Source organism: Saccopteryx bilineata, chromosome 3 (assembly GCF_036850765.1).
Source record: "Saccopteryx bilineata isolate mSacBil1 chromosome 3, mSacBil1_pri_phased_curated, whole genome shotgun sequence".
In the NCBI taxonomy this organism is placed as follows: Eukaryota; Metazoa; Chordata; class Mammalia; order Chiroptera; family Emballonuridae; genus Saccopteryx; species Saccopteryx bilineata.
Window position 1 is genome coordinate 303,102,150 of NC_089492.1, and position 15,416 is coordinate 303,117,565.

At 43.1% G+C, this 15,416-nt stretch overlaps 1 protein-coding gene across 1 annotated transcript in view; it reads left to right on the forward strand.

Moving 5' to 3' along the window:
* LOC136331998 (zinc finger protein 432-like) overlaps positions 1-15,416 on the forward strand; it is a 102,310-nt gene that overhangs the window by 71,021 nt on the left and 15,873 nt on the right. Inside the window, 1 exon segment of the mRNA XM_066271218.1 lies at positions 11,906-12,376. The gene's annotated coding sequence lies outside the window, so the exon portion shown is untranslated.

The following is a 15,416-nucleotide window of genomic DNA, read 5'->3' on the forward strand; positions in this document are numbered from 1 at the left end:
TGCTTCTGTGGTTTCACTTATCTTGTCCTCTAAGTCACTGATTTGATCCTCTGCTTAATTCAGCCTTCTTTTAATTCCTTCTAGTAGTCTTCATTTCTGATATTGTGTTTGTCATTTCTGTCCAGTTCTTCTTTATGATTTCTGTGTCCTTTTTGATGCTTACAATTTCTTTATTTAGGTGTTCATTAAGTCCTTCCATTGTAGCTTTGAGATCTTTAAGCATCCTAACAATCATTATTTTATACTCTGCATTGGTAATTTGATTACTTTCCGTTTCATCCAGATCTTTTTCTGGGGATTTGTCTTGTTGATTCATATGACTTAAGCTTCTCTGTCTTTTCATTGCTTCTTGTGTGGCTTGCAGGCCTGTTCTAGTTGTGGTCTCCTTATCTAATAGAGCCGCTTTGAAGTCTTGATTTGTTTTCAGTTTATTCAGTGGTGGGCTTGTTTACTGATCTCAGCATGGGGCTTATTTGAAACTATCCAGGAACGTGGTGGGTGTGACCGCTGAGAATCTGAAGGTGGGCTCTGCCAGCTGCTCTCTGGGGGTGAGGCGTGATCTTGGCTTCAATAGGGGGAGGTGTATCTCAGATTTCCCTGGAGAACTGAGTTACTGCCCCTCCTCCCCACTTCCTGCTTTCAGCTGTGTCTTTTGTGCTGATTGGAGCTGGAGAGCTTTCTGGAGGTAGATCACCTGGAACCACTTTAGGCTTGTCCTGTGTGGAGGGATCAACCCGTCCCCCAGCTATGGCTGCCTCTGCACTGGATGAGTCAGCTTCTCAGGTCATACCAACCATTCCTCTGCTCATCAACATCTGTCTCATTCTTCCCACTTTTTTTGTGGAAGACAAGCCAGTCCTCTCAGGCCTCTTTACCCCCGGGACTCCAGGCAAGTGGCTGTGAGCGATATTTTCTGCTCTGTTCCTTTAAGGCACCCTCACTGCTTCCCACACACAGAACTTTGCTCTTCTCTTTTCTCAATGCTTTTCGTCTGTCTCCTCCAGTCCCTGGATGTCTAGGCTGGGTCTCCGGTTCTGAAACTGAGGGCTCCCGTCTCTCAGGGCCTCTCTCCATGTAATGAGAGCCTTTCTGGACTCTCAGCCTCAGCTTCCCCTTGCTACTGGAAACAGGGGAGCCCCAACCGTGCCCCCGCACTCCCTACCAGGATCAGTGTAGATTCTTATTTGCTCCTTGGCTTTTGAGACCTGTTCTTTTAGTCTAAAGTTGGTTTTTATGATGATTGTTCCTAAATTAATTTGTAATCCAGTTTGGTGGTGTGAGCTGAGTCTGTGTGTCTGTCTACTCTGCTGCCATCTTGGAATCCCCAGAATTCTTTGAAAAAAGGCAGAACAAACAAAAAAAGAAAGGTCAGAAAAGTACTTCTGCCCATGGATCTTGTTTCCAATGCAGGGGGTTTGGGACATTTTGGTAGAAACTGCACTGTTCCCCCAGAATATCACCCACAGCCTCCTTTTCAAGCCTGGGTAGCTCCTAAGGCTCCAGACCATTGCCCATGTTGTAGGAGAAGGAAACATTGGGCGAATTAGTGTAAATCTGAATATAAAGCCAAAGGACAGGTCATTCAGAGAGGCTGTGGTGGCGGTAGCGGCAGCAGCTGGGTCGGGTCCCAACAGCGGGTGGCTGCAGCCAAGGGGCAGGTGATTTGTCAGCCTCCCCCACCCCTGTCAACTAAGTTTGCTGCTCAGCTAGAGTTAAGATAAAGGGATCTCAGTGTGGTCGGTTTGGGCTGCCAGTTGCAGCAGCTATTAGAATTAGAGAATGAATAGAAGACTTAGGTATTAGGAAAGTTGCAGCTTATTTTGTTTTTGTCTGACTTTCTTTAATGTTTTAGCTACACTATCATTTTGTTTTTCTCCTATTCTTTGTCTGGAAATTGGGGTGGGAGATGCCTGTTTGGATGTAGCTAAAGAAAATTTCATGTGGACTCTTCAAGATTTTTCTCAAGAAAATTTTGTTTAGTCTCATCCTTCTTCTGTCCCTCTCAAAAAACGCCGACTAAAATCAAGCAGATATCTTTCTAATATGGTTGTACTCTGAAATCCCAGGTTTCTTTCTGATTTGTCTGATTCATCTGATTCTTGTTTGTGTTTAGTCTTTGTTTAATGTTGTCTAAAATGGGATTTTTTAAGGCCTAAATTAAGTTCTTGAATGCAAAAATTGGAAATGCTGGCTCTAATATTAAAAAAATAAAATAGTCTTATCTCTACAAATTTTAAAATTATAACTTGTACAGAGCATCATTTAAATTTAAGTACAATAAAATGTGGATCCTAAAGACTTGCTAATTTGACCAAACTGCTGCAAACTGCAAGCTGCTCCAAGCTTCAAACTGCTGCAACCCTTGAATCTCAGTGGATTTAATTAACAAAAGTGTAAAAATTTTTTTGTAATGGGAAGATAATGAAATTCCTACTGGATTTTTCCAGCCTAAATGTACTCTCTAGATTGCCTGTTAATTAACGGGGTAGAAATGTTTTGAAAAGTATGGGGATCTTACTTGGAAAAGCATTTACTATATTTTGTTAAAATTAACATAAAGACAGGTATTTCCTTGCAATCCTCAGAGCCAAGGTATTATAAAGTGTAACCAGCAAATGTTTAAAAGTCAATTGTAAAAAATATAAAAGGGAGAGTCATATCCTGGAACTTCTGCATACCTACTTTATCATGGTTTTTAATTTAAAAATGTTTTTGAATGATGTACAGGGCCATTCAGCAACCAAGAGACTCTGGAATCCTACAAGGGATGCCAAACCTTTCTCCTAAAAATTCCTATCCTCCTTGATTTGATCCAGCTAATAACGCTGTCCTGTCTTTTTCCAGCCAGCTCCAGATGTACAAAAAGTTTATATAGGTGGAGGAGGGCCCTCAAACTCCTCAGCGAGATCTTCTGAGCATGGCTTTTATGGTCTATAATGACCGAGAGGAACAGGAAAAGGCAGACAGAGCCCCAAAGAGATCAGGCAAAATACCAGCTCTTGGCATACACCCATAAAGGCTCCAATGCCCCTCAGGGGCCTCATAAGGCTCCATCAGCACCCTGCTTCAAGAATGGAAAAGAAAGTCATTGGGCTAAAGCCTGCCTGGTTTCTCAGCCTCTGCCAGGACCATGCCCTTGCTGTGGGATAAAAGGACATTGGAAGGTAGGCTGCCCCTTCACTCCTCTAAGGGAGGGTTCAATCTTTTCCAGCCTTACTCTAGCCACCTCTGACCTAACCTTGCCCAGCCTGCTGGGACTTGCCACTGAAGACTAAAGGTGCCCAGAGCCATTGGCCCCATCTCATATCACCATGGACAAGCCTAGGGTAATTTTCCAAGTAGCAGGTAAGCGATCTCATTTCTTTTTTTTTTTTACTTTTTTTTTTAATTTTTCGGAAGCTGGAAATGGGGAGGCAGTCAGACAGACTCCCGCATGCACCCGACTGCAATCCACCCGGCATGCCCACCAGGGGGCGATGCTCTGCCCATCTGGGGCGTCGCTCTGTCGCGACCAGAGTCACTCTAGCGCCTGGGGCAGAGGCCAAGGAGCCATCCCCAGCGACCGGGCCATCTTTTGCTCCAATGGAGCCTTGGCTGCGGGAGGGGAAGAGAGAGGGAGAAAGGAGAGGGTGAGGGGTGGAGAAGCAGATGGGCACCTCTCCTGTGTGCCCTGGCCGGGAATCGAACCCGGGACTTCTGCACGCCAGGCCGATGCTCTACCACTGAGCCAACCAGCCAGGGCCCAATCTCATTTCTTACAGACACGAGGGCCACTTACTCTGCCCTGCCTGAATATTTGGGTTCTGCTCATCCCTCAAAGATCTCTGTTGTGGGTGTTGATGGTATTATTTTCCTCCCCGTTTGTCACGGATCCACTGCCTGTTTTATACATAGTGTTTCCTCCTGCCTCAATGCCCCATGCCTATTTTGGGTTGGGTCCTTCTCCTAATTTAGAGCCTCTCTGTCTCTCTCCTTTTTGCCCACTTCTGTTACAAATTTACCTCTGCCTCCCGGCATAGTGTATCCCAAGGTTCTCCTCACCACCACATGGCTGGAAAGTTCCAGGGAAAGGCCCATTGGGTTTATCTCTCCATGTTAAAAGAAAATGGAAGCCACATCTTCATATGTGCTCCAGATGGTCCTTCCAGTCTACTTTAATTATTGCAAGCTAGAAGCAGTGGTCACTGGGACTTGGCTTCTAGAATGTGGAATGTGACCACAGTTCCAGTGCATTGCAGACTTTTCCTGAATGTGAGTGACTCCTGCTCCTTGGGAGAGTTCTCAGACTGAAATGGGGTTGGGTTGCATTTACAAATAATGTGGAGCAGTGATGGTGTCAACATGAACTTAGTGAAATTATATTAACTTGTTAAGGACATACAAAACTGCAAAGATTTTATTTTAGATCCAGCTGCATTAGCTAAGACTTTGCTTCATAATCTAATAGGCTTTAATCACTTGATTGTATTAAGACATTTGTTGTGTTATCTTTTAGTATCGGCTATTTTAATTTTGTTATTTTATATTTTTTCCAGTCTTCCTCCAAATCGGAACATGGGAAATCAGATGAGTATAAATCACAGCACATGAAGTGAAGTTTAAAAAATATAAGAGGGGAATATGTCAGGGAATGAAAAATCAACAGGGCTTTGCAGTTAGGTTTTGAGGGAAGAGAAGTGCTGGGGACTGGCTTCTGCCCAAGCTCCCACCTCGCTTGCAAATGGCTAAGCCCTTCCCCACACCTCCATGTTATCTGTGATGCTCATCCTGCCCCCCCCCCCCACATTCTCCGGAAAGGACTGGAAGCAAATTTCCTCTTTATGTAAAGTTAGGATGTTAAGTATTGGTGAGGGTATTTTGCACTTGGTGGAATTCTTGGGTTGCCTTGGAAACTAATCAGAAAAGTAATTGATTTGCTAATGGCCCATTTTGCGCTATAAATAAAGGAAAATGCAGTTTCTGGGGGTGACCATGTTTTTCTGCTAGGGTGGTGTTTCTAACAGCAGTATTTGCAGAGCCCATCTTTTAATTTTTTAAGTCTATTTTCTTTAATTCTGCACCGTTCTCGCTTGGGACCTGAATATACTTGTCGTGCAAGTCAGCGACAATTCACCTGGCAACTTCTGTCTGGGACTGATGCTCAAATAAAGTGAGCTGTTTTTAGCTCCTGAGATAGATATACATAGACCAACCAAGGTACCTCAGTGCTAGGGGTGATGTTAGAATGAATTGAGCCACAGGCTGCAGAAGAGAAATTGGGAGAGCAGTGGGAGAGGACAGGGGAGAGAAGAAAATAGTTACTTCTCTTGTAGCCCTGACCAAAAATCAAACCTGGGATGTCCCTACACCTGGTCGATACTCTACCGAGCTGACCATTCAGGGCCCTCTTTCATATTTTTGTTCATGTTTTTGGACATACATAAACACAAACATTACTCTAAATTCTATTCATTAGTGAGACCACTTGATTTTTATTTTTTTTTACAGAGAGAGAGAGAGAGAGAGCGAGGGATAGATAGGGACAAACAGACAGGAACGGAGAGAGATGAGAAGCATCAATCATTAGTTTTCCACTGTGACATCTTAGTTGTTCACTGATTGCTTTCTCATATGTGCCTTGACCGTGGGACTACAGAAGACTGAGTAATGCCTTGTTCAAGCTAGCAACCTTGGGTCCAAGCTGGTGAACTTTTGCTCAAGCCAGATGAGCCTGTGCTCAAGCTGGCAACCTCGGGGTCTCAAACCTGGGTCCTCTGCATCCCAGTCTGACGCTCTATCCACTGTGCCACCGCCTGGTCAAGCTAAAATAATGTTTTTGCCTCTCCTGTGGTGGCACAGTGGATAAAGCGACAACCTGGAATGGTGAGGTCCCTGGTTCAAAACCCTAGGCATACCTGGTGAAGGCACATGTTTGTTGATACTTCCTGATCATCCTACCTTCTCTCTCTCTCTGCCCTTTCTATAAATGAACAAAATCTTTAAAAAAACACAATGTTTTAGACAAAGTTTTATAAAATTGAAATCAAGAGTATAAATATGCATTCAAGAATCTCCCATTCCTTGTCGGTTGCCTCAGTGGTAGAGTGTCAGCCTGGTGTGTGGATGTCCCAGGTTCGATTCCCTTCAGGGCACACATGAGAAAAGCCTATCTGCTTCTCTCCCCATTCTCCTCTCACTTGCTTCTCTCTCTCTCTGTCTTACTCACCATTTTGGAGCCATGGCTCCATTGGATTGAGATGGCCTTGGGCACTGAGGATGGCTCTATCGCATCAGCCTAAGGTGCTAAGAAAAGCTTGGTTGGTAAACAAGAGAGCAACGCTCCAGATGGGCAGGGCATCCCCCTCGTAGTGGCTTTCTGGGTATTTTCTGGTCAGGGTACATGCAGGAGTCTGTCTCTGTCTACTCTCTTCTCAGTAAATAAAACAAAAAAAAATGAATCTACCTTCTAAAATGATGTAGTCTTTGCACTGTCTCTGTCAAATAAGAATTCTTTTTTCTCTCCTATCACCAGCATTTATATTATATATATATAATATTTCAGGAATTCTATGAGCTCTGTACTTTTATCAATCTCTTTACTGTGCTAAAATGTAATTTTCTGGTGACAAACGATGTTGACCACCTTTGATATATTCACCATCTGATTATTTTTTAAAGTGTCTGTTCAAGATCTTTTCATGTTTTTTAAATTGTGGACTTTTAGGAATTCTATGATGTGGATATCAGTCTTCCCCCAACCCTTTTCACAGAGACAGAGAGTCAGGAGGGACAGACAAGAACACACAGGAAAGGAGAAGCATCAATTCTTCTTTGCGGCATCTTAGTTGTTCATTGATTACTTTCTCATATGTTCCTTGACTGGGGGGCTACAGCAGAGCAAGTGACCCCTTGCTTAAGCCAGAGCTAGCTTGGCCTCAAGCCTGTGACCTTCATCTTCAAGCCAGTGTCTTTAGGCTTAAGCCAGTGACCATGGAGTCATGTCTATGATCTTACGCTCAAGCCAGTGACCCCACGTTCAAGCCTGGTGAGCCCGCACTCAAGCCAGCAACCTGAGGACTTGAATCTGAGTTCTCTGCATCCCAGTCTAATTCTAGGTCCACTGCCCCGCCGCCTGGTTTGGCTGGATACCACTCTTTTATCAGCTAAAACTTGTGAGGAATGTGTTGAGATTCCTTTTACATACTAGTATTTACTTATCCATGCATGCCAAAGGTCCTCTAAGTGTTCTGGCATCATTTGTTGGAAAGAATATTCCTTCACAGTCAAAGCCTTTGCTCCTTTCTCAACAGTTGAGTGTATCTGATTTGTGTAAGTCTTTTTGTGGGATCTCTATTCTGTTCCATTTATCTGTACATTTATGCTTTCACAAATATTGCCAATACAGATACTACATATAAGTTTTAAAATCTTTTGATGTGAGTCCTTAGGCTGGTTGTTTTTGGTAAGAATTTGTTCTTGATATATTAAGTGTAGAAACCCAGCAAATGTTATATTTACCAGGAGATCAACAGTAAGATATTTTATATTTTCTACTCCTAGTTAGTGGTGTGTTAAGAGACTTCAATTCTGAGGGGTCTGTTCTAAAATGCATTGCCACTATTTAATGAGAAAACCTTAGCACAACCCGTAAGATGAATTAAGATACAAAATACCTCATCTCTACTCTTAAATTGATTACAGAGAAATGGTCACAGAACAGAGAAAATTGAGAAAACATGATGTCTTAAAGAAATACTGTATTGTGGGTTGAGTACTGCAACTTGGAAAAAAAAAGTGGAAAATTTTGTGAAATTGGGAGATTTCTCAATTTGACAAATGTACCATGGTTATATAAAATGTTCACATGATAGGAACTTGAATAAAGTAATATACGAATTCTTTATACCAGTATTAGTGATTTTCATATAAGTATGAAAATTTACCATAATAAAGTTTATTAAGAATAGGTTTAATATATACAGTGTGTCCGTAAAGTCATGGTACACTTTTGACCGGTCACAGGAAAGCAACAAAAGATGACAGAAATGTGAAATCTGCACCAAATAAAAGGAAAACTCTCCTAGTTTCATTTCACCTATTCAGTGCAGCTCAATGTGGGCTCACGCACTGATTTTTTAGGGCTCCTTAGGTAGCTATCCCGTATAGCCTCTACAGACTCGTCACTGACTGATGGCCTACCAGAACAGGGTTTCTCCACCAAACTGCCAGTTCCCTTCAACTGCTTATCCCACCGAGTAATGTTATTCCTATGTGGTGGCACTTCGTTATAAAGGCGCCGATATTCACATTGCACTTTGGTCATGGATTCGAATTTAGCGAGCCACAGAACACACTGAACTTTCCTCTGTACCGTCCACATCTCGACTGGCATGGCCATGGGCTGCTCCGCTGTATACACAGTGTTACGTCATCATCTGCGCATGCGCACATGCTGCCCCATCATCCTACAGAAACTGGGAGGGTTTTCTTTTTATTTGGTGCAGATTTCACATTTCTATCGTCTTTTGTTGCTTTCCTATGACCAGTCAAAAGTGCACCATGACTTTACAGACACACTGTACAGGAATAAAATCTCATTAAATTGTAAAATAAAAGCCTAGCAGGTCGTGGCTCAGTAGATTGAGCTGGGAACCCAGGTTAAAATCCCGAGGTCTCTGGCTGGAGAGCGGACTCCTCTGGCTTGTGCACACACTCACAAGCATGAGTGCAGGGTGGCCAGCTCAAGCATGGGATCATAGACATGACCCCACAGTCACTAACTTGTGCCCAAGGTCGCTGGCATGTACAAGGTTTCCCTAGCTCCACTGAAGGCTCCCCCACCCATCAAGGTCCATATGAGAAAGCAATCAATGAACAACATAAACCACCGAAGTCTGTCCCTTTCTCTGTCTTTTTTGCCAATGAAAAAAAAAGCTGGAAAGAAACAATTGTGATCTAATTTTATTTTACATTCTCACAAAAAAATTTCCATATTATTACACATATTTATGTATATCTACATGTAATTAATAGTAAATGGGTATACAAAAAGTATGGGTGAACTAGTAGCATGATAACTCAAGTTACCAAAAAGGTATCACAAAAAAAACGGTATGGCCATGGTCAGTTGGTTAGAGCATCGTTCTGAATTGCAAATGTTGCCGATTTCAATCCCAGGTCAGGGCATATACAGGAACAGATTGGTGTTCCTGTCACTCTCTCTCCTACCTCTCTTTTCTTTCTAAAATACAGTAATAAAATAAACAGTATAGAAAATAGGTATGCATTTATGCGGGTACACATGATGGCTCTATCTGTAGGATGCTGCCTTTTTCTACCCCCTTCTTATACCTCTCAAGGTTTATGTCTCTGTCCTAAGCTCCAAGGTCCCATGTTTTGCCTCTGTAACTTGTTACTGAAGGTTATTTATTCGACAGCTCACTTCTTCAACCTCTGTTTTTCCCTAAATAAACATCTTGCAAAGAAAAGTGGGGTATAATTGAAAAGCATATTGATGTTTCTATCTTTCTAATATTAAAAAAACCCCTTAAAAACCCAAAATATTTTTTTATAGTTCAGTTTATAATATAATCCCCTCATTATCCAAATTCTTTATTTAAAAAATTTTTGTTCACTGATTACAGACAAACAGAAAGTAGGGATGACTTATTTATGCATTTACTGGTTGATTCTCCACCAGAAATCAAACTCATAACCTTGATGTATCAAGATGACACTCGAACATTCTGAGCTACCCAACCCAGGCTCATTATCCAAATTCTTACATTCTTCCATGGTTTGTTGAAACCTTTCTTCTTTTAAGGGTCTTCATTTATTTTTATACCACTAGAGATACAATTATGCCGACATCTTTTGTTGAAAAGGTGCTGCAACTCTGAGTTGATGCTTCTCATCTCTCTCCCTTTTTGTCCTGCTGTCCCTATCCTTATATCTTGCTTACTAAGAAAAAAAAAAAAAGTATATACATATCAAATTTTAGTGCCCCAGACATACTGATTCAGTTTTAATTCTAGGTAGTTTATACTTTTGCAATGGTACTTGGAGTCATTTAAAAAATAAACCATACCCTACAAGTTTTTTTAATTATAGTTCATTTTTACAGCTTTATGGCCAAAATTTATAGGTAACATTTATTATACATAGTAATTCTGCAAGTTACTAACATTTAGTAAGATTACTGTTGTGACATCATGAAAATCCAGTTTCTAGAAAATTTCATGACCTCATACATAAAGTAATTAGATGGTTATTATTTTTGTTATGTTTTATAAGTCTTTTCTATATTTTAAATACAATCCTTTACCAGATACATGCGGAAATGTTTTCTCCCAAACTCTGGCTCTAGTCTTCAATTTCGTAAATGTTGTGCTTGAAAGTTCATGTTTTGCCTGACCAGGTCGTATCTACGTACATAGAGTGTGGGCCTGGGACGCTGAGGCCCCAGGTTTGAAACCTTGAGGTTGCAGGCTTGAGTGCAGGCTCAACAGATTGATGGTGTGGTCATTGGCTTGAGCATGGGATCACAGATATGACCACATCATCACTGGTGTGAGCCCAAGCTCCCTGGGTAACGAAAGGGGTCACTGCCTCAGCTGGAGTCCCCTGGTCAAGGGACATATTAGAAAGCAATCAAGGAACAACTAAGGTGCTGCAACTATGAGTTGATGCTTCTCATCTCTCTCCCTTTCTGTTTGTCCCTGTCTGTCCCTTTTTATTGCTCACTAAAAAAAAAAGTACAAACGTATTAAATTTTAATTTAGTAAAATTTTTTATATTTTTTTATGATTCATCCTTTACTGTCTTCACTCAGAACTCTGGGTAAGTCATGTTCAAAAAACTTTCTCCCATTTACTTTAAGTTTTTTTCTTTCATCTCTTATACTTAGATCTGTGATCTATTTTGACCTAATTTTTGTTTAGGGCTGGAGTTAAGGGTCTTAACTCATATTTATGCCACTAGAGATACAAATATACCACCATCTTTTGTTGAAAAGATGTACCACTCTGGCTTATCATAGGACCTTATTCAAAACAAAATAGACGTAATATAAATATTTTTGGAATCTCAGTTCTGATTGTGTCCTTCTCACTGATCACAGACAGTTAATGGCCTCACTTTTAGTAGCCTTTCTCAAAGGACCAGATGCAGCGACAACTTCAAATCCTCCCAGCTGCTCTTTCTCCCCAGTTGGTGATAGCCAGTGTCACACTGTACCCATTTCTCCAAATCTTTTTCTTTTCTGTAAAACCACCTACTGGCTCTGGCCGGTTGGTAGTAAGGTAGAGCGTCCGCTGGGCGTGTGGACGTTCTGGGATGGAATGTTGGCCAGGGCACACAGGAGAAATGTCAACCTGCCGCTCCACCCTTCCCCCTCTCCTTTCACTCTGTCTCTCTCTTCTCTCCCGCGGCCCAGGCTCCACTGAATCATGTGGGCGCGGGCGCTGAGGATGGCTCCATGGCCTCTGCCTCAAGCACTAGAATGGCTCCAGTTGCAACAGAGCAACGGTTCAGATGGGCGGAGCATCACCACCTAGTGGGCTTGTCGGGTGGATCCAGGTCCGGCACATGCGGGAGTCTGTCTCTCTGCCTCCCCGATTTTCACTTTAAGGAAAAAACACCAACAAAAAGCCCACTTACTGCATTAATATCTCCGCTGGTAGTTTCCCGTTGTTCTGCCCTTAAAAGATGTATAACTGGTTCTCTACAATATTTTATTGTGGGCTGTTATATGAACACCTGAGCTCCTGACCATTTAAATTATTTAATAAAAAAAATTTTTTAATACTAACTTTAAAACCTTCTATGGCCATATGGCATTTTTTCCGAGCCCACTGAGTGCTTTCAGCTTCCGAGCTATTTTCCCTCTGAAAACTTAGTCTCTGAAAATACACTCACTTACCGCAAGAGTCATACCAGGAAACGAGATAATCTGAGAATCTTCCCACTTTTCAGCCACCCAGGTTTCAATGTGGCTGCTTTCCTTCTATACCCCGTCAGGTCTCCCAACATGGCGGCCTCCAACGCGGCTCCGCGGAGCGAGCGGGCGGGAACACACTGGCTCCGAGCGCAGTGAGAGAATCGCTGGCGTTTCATCGAATCCTTCAGATCCTCGTCGGCCGCCGTAGGCTGATGAACAATCTCGGTGACGTTGCCAGAACCCTAGTCAGGTTGTGGAAGTGTAAAGTTTAGACTTTCGTCGTGGGCTACAGAAAACCAGGTCAATGCGCTCTTGTCCTTTTAAATTTTCAGAAACATTTTGCCCGGTGGCAGGTTTGTGTCTCACATCACAGAGTGCTTGACATCACAGGGTGGAAGTGGTGAAGTGTGGACCCTGGAAGGATGGCGGTGGGAGGAGCCGTGTGGAAGAAGCTCCCAGGTATTTCGGAGGAAGCAGGTGACTGCCTGCAGTTTGGGTACTTTGGGGCAAATAAGCTTTACAAATGTTTTTTAAGTCTGCTTGCTTATATTTTGCATTGGCCTAGGCAGCGCCTGTATGTACTCTGTGGAAAGCTGCGGTGTTTTCTCTCAGGAAGCAGATTGTAAATTGCAGATTCCGTTTCTGCTTGGGACGAGCCATTGTATTGCTCCTGTTTGCTGGAGAAGCCCCCCCCCCCCCCTCCACCGTGGGTATCATGTTTATGATCCCATGCTCAAGGCAGTGGCCTCAAGGTTTGAAACCTGGGTTCTCAGCATCCCAGGCTGATGCCCTATCCACTGCGTGACCGCGTGTTCAGGCATATATATTTTTAAGATTTTATTTATTTTAGAGATAAGGGAGAGAGAGAGAGGGAGGAAAGGCAGGGGGAAGGAGCGGGAAGCATCAGCTTGTAGTTGCTCCTTATCTGTGTTTTGACTGGGCAAGGCTGGGGCTTCAAACTAGCACTGTGAGCACTCCAGGTTGATGCCCTATCCACAGCGCCACCACAGGTCAGGCCTGATGAGGTTTATAAGAAATTTATTGATGCATCTGCGAACAGATGGGCTGAGGACAAAATAGCGTCAGCCTTGAGAGCCTGGGGATTTAAACTTTTATAGGCGTAGTGAGCAAGGCTAGCGAGATTAAATTTGGTGGAGACTTTTGGGGCAGGGTCGGGGAAGGGGATCATTTAATGAAAAAATTGCCCCAGCGGGGATATAGGTGTGGGTGGTGAGGGGAGGTGGAAAATCAGTCAGTTTTGCTCTGGTGAAGAGGTAAAGACCCGCCCTGGTGCCAGATCTCTTGAACCAGGCTAGTAGAGGATTTCTGGTTAGCGGTCCTAGACCCCAACCTAACAGGTACAGAGGTACTTTTTGAAGGTAAAAAAAGAAACAGCCTGACCTGTGGTGGCGCAGTGGATAAAGCATCGACCCGGAAATTCTGAGGTTGCCGGTTCGAAACCCTGGGCTTGCCTGGTCAAGGCACATATGGGAGTTGATGCTTCCAGCTCCTCCCTCCCTTCTCTCTCTCTGTCTCTCTCTCCTCTCTAAAATGAATAAATAAAATAAAATTTAAATGTGAATTTCTTTAAAAAAAAAAAAAAGAAACAAAGTTGTTCTAGAAGCTAGTTATTTCTGAATTGTTAGGAAGATTTCTGTAAGGTGCAGAAGTTTTGTGCAGGGGGAAGAAACAAAAAGAAAGAAGGACTGAGGAAGTAAACAGAGGTAAAATAGACTGCTCTAAGACCCTAGATAAGCAGGAAGCAGTTAGAAAAGATTGAGATGAGCGTCTCCGTACACCCCAAGAGAAAACGAGAAAAAAGAGGCTGGAATGTTAAGACACATATCACCTTCTACTGCTAAAAGCTTGTGTGTTCTTGCAGGACAAAATCTGCTTCCTCCTATTATTCTTCAGTAAACCACGCTGTTGTTGGTTTTCAGATAGTCACTGACCAAGGACATAGACCAGGATGTGCTCATCTGAGCACACTAGATGCACCAACCCCCATGTCAGCAGATGCCCAGAGCAGCAGCCCCTAGTGCCTGTAGTTAACACTCCCTCCAGCCCCTCTCAGTTGAAGCTACACTATTCACTGCGCCATCACCTGGTCAGGCTTAAAAAGCCATTCTTACCTTTTTCTCTGCAGAGCCTGCTGTACCATTTCTGTGCAGGGGGTCTGCTCATCAGTATTGTATTTAGTTCCTGCGGCTTATTTGTCTATAGTACTATTATTGTACTGTTATAATTAAAGTAACTTTAAGACTCCTACCTAACTGATAGAGCATAACTTTCTTTTTTGTAATTAAAGCTGCGTATAGCTATTAGTTTAGAATTTTGAATGGAATTTCATTCGATGTATATATACATTTGGGAAACAAAAACATTTTAAAATGCATGGACTTCTGAGAGTGTTGTTCACAATGAACTTTTCTATGTACTATTTAAATTGTTGGAATTTATATCAACTTTTTTAAAAATAAAGAGTCTAATATTTAAAAAATATTTGACTGACCAGGCAGTGGTACAGTGGATAGAGCATTGGACTGGGACGTGGAGGACCCATGGTCAAAACCCCGAGGTCGGCCCTGGCCAGTTGGCTCAGTGGTAGAGCGTCGGCCTGGCATGCAGAAGTCCCAGGTTCGATTCCCGGCCACGGCACACAGGAGAGGCGCCCATCTGCCTCTCCACCCCTCCCCCTCTCCTTCCTCTCTCTCTCTCTCTTCCCCTCCCGCAGCGAGGCTCCATTGGAGGAAAGATGGCCCGGGCGCTGGGGATGGCTCCTTGGCCTCTGCCTCAGGCGCTAGAGTGGCTCTGGTCGCAACAGAGTGATGCCCTGGAGGGGCAGAGCATCACCCCCTGGTGGGCAGAGCGTCGCCCCCTGGTGGGCGTGCCGGGTGGATCTCGGTCGGGCGCATGCGGGAGTCTGTCTGACTGTCTCTCCCCGTTTCCAGCTTCAGAAAAATACAAACAAACAAACAAACAAACCCCGAGGTCACCGGCTTGAGCCCTAGGTTGCTGGCTTGAACAAGGAGTGACTCCGTCTGCTGTAGCCCCCGCGGTAAAGACAGATATGACAAAGAAATCACAGACCAGCTAAGGAGCCTCAGTAAAGAGTGGATGCTTTTCATCTCTCTCTGTCGTTCGGTCCCTGTCTGTCCCTCTCTCTCTCTGTCTCTAAAATGAATTTTTATTGATTGACTGAGTTTAGAGAAAGAGAATGGGAGCAAGAGACAGCAAGAAATATTGATTTGTTCAAATTATTAATGAATTCATCAGTAAATTTTTGTATGTGCCCTGACTGGGGATGAAATCTTCATCATTGACATTTCTTGATGACACCAACCAGCTAACTTGAGTTACCCGGCCAAGGCTCAACATTTTTTGTTCATTATAAAATATTTCTGTGGGTCTTCAAAATGGTAGTTTATAAATTCTGTATTGTTTCTTTTTTTTTTTTTTTTGTATTGTTTCTTGATGGCCTGTATATCTGTCAGTTACT